A 2176-nucleotide genomic window follows, 5' to 3' on the forward strand; every position below is an offset into this window, starting at 1 on the left:
GGGTTTTGGGCCTGATTCTCTGGCCCAAAACATGGCTCCAAGCCCATGCACAATTTTTGGATCTGAAAGTATAAAAACAAAAGCTTAGCTCTTTATTAATGGTAGATAGTTAGACCTAGATTAGAATTAGATTAGTTAGCCTCCATTAATGAGTTTTAGAACTTAGTTTTAGAATTTCATTTCTTGTTTTAGATTAATTTCTTGAATCATTGAATATCATTCATTAGATAAATAAAATAGTTATTATTCTTGTCATTTCGATTTTTGTTATTTCAATCTATTAGATCCAGTTTTAATTATTGTTTGTTACCCATCTCTTAGTTGTTAATTAGATTTTAATTATTGTTTAATTTAGATTAGGAAATTTCGAATCTTGATATCATGTTTAGTTTAGATTCATATGGAAATGATTGAGGAATGATTCTCTGCTAAACCTCCATTAGAGGGGTTGAGAAGCCTTGATGAAAGCTTGATTCGATTATCGTAGAAGTCGCCGTAATTTCTATTCCACTCTAGAAACGATTAATTCGGGCCATGAGAATGGGTTTAATCATTCACATGCTAGTTATGAATTGGTAGAAATGTCATGTGTAATTAGGGATTAGGAAGAACCAATTGTTCTGTGTAGCAGTTCAATTCGGATTACGACGATTCGTCGTTAGTGAGTTAAGTTGAGTTAAGGTGGAATCAATCCCCCCTAATTCCTTATTATAGAATCAACGTAGTATTTCTGTAGTTGAATCAATTATAGTTTGTATCTTGAGGGTAGTTGCATCGTAGTATAATTCCCCCTCGTAAAACTCTCATTAGACTTAAGACCGATTAGTTAACTATGAAATCATTCCATGCTAGAGAACTAGGAGTAGAACAAATTTGTTACTCCACTCTATTTCGATAGAATTGAGAGTAGAAACTTTGATAAATATAGACTCGTAATAAGTTTTAGTTTACTTACGTTTTGAGTTTCATCGTTCATTTCGTAGGTAAACTAGCATTTTATCATTTATCAGGTGCAGAAGTTAAGGCTACTTTTAAAGTTTCAAAACCTATTTACAGTTAAAATTAAAATCAAAGATGGCCTCCTTTAAAAGCAGATTAGTTAACGGCCTAGCTATTTTTGAAAATCTTTGATAAAGCGCCTATAAAAACCTGCATGGCCTAGAAAGGATCTAATATCATGGACAATCCGTGGTATAGGTAGAGTCACTATCTTAGCTAGTTTGGCCTTATCTACTTCGATACCATCACTAGATATGATGTGACCTAGTACTATGCCTTTTTTCACCATGAAGTGACATTTTTCCCAATTTAAAACGAGACTCTTCTCTTCACATCGTGTTAAAACTTTAGACAGATTAGACAGGCATTCAGTGAAAGAGTCTCCATAGATAGAAAAATCATCCATGAACACTTCCATAAAATGCTCTACCATGTCACTAAATATATGTAGCATACACCGCTGGAAGGTACCAGAAGCATTACAAAGGCCAAAAGACATTCGTTTATAGGCGTATGTTCCAAAAGGGCATATGAAGGTAGTCTTTTCCTGGTCATCAATATCAATAACAATTTGGAAATAGCCAGAGTAGCCATCCATAAAACAATAAAAAGCATGACCAGCTAGACATTCAAGCATCTGATCTATAAAGGGTAAAGGAAAATGATTCTTTCGTGTCATGGCATTTAAACGTCTGTAATCAATACAGATCCTCCATTTCATAGGACCATACGTGGCAACATATTCACCCTTGGCGTTACGTACCATGGTAATCCCTGATTTCTTTGGAACTACATGAATGGGACTTACCCATTCGCTATCAGAGATTGGGTATATGATACCCGCATCGAGTAACCGTAAGACCTCTTCCCTAACCACTTCTTTCATGGTAGGGTTTAAACGATGCTGAGGTTCGCGGAAAGTCTTTGCGTTATCCTCTAAATGGATACGATGAGTGCACACATTAGGGTCAATTCCCTTAATGTCGGCTAGGGACCAACCAATCGCACAACGATGTTCCCTAATCACCCTGATCAACTGGTCTCTTCCTCCTTAGATAATAGAGAAAATTGAATATACTTTAACTCAGGAGGAAGAGGTTTAAGCATCGGGGTGGAAGGAATATCGATAAATGCTTCTGGAGGGTCCTCATCTTGAGTAATGAATACTTGCTTAGGT

Source organism: Coptis chinensis, chromosome 5, assembly GCF_015680905.1.
Source record: "Coptis chinensis isolate HL-2020 chromosome 5, ASM1568090v1, whole genome shotgun sequence".
Taxonomy (NCBI): domain Eukaryota; kingdom Viridiplantae; phylum Streptophyta; class Magnoliopsida; order Ranunculales; family Ranunculaceae; genus Coptis; species Coptis chinensis.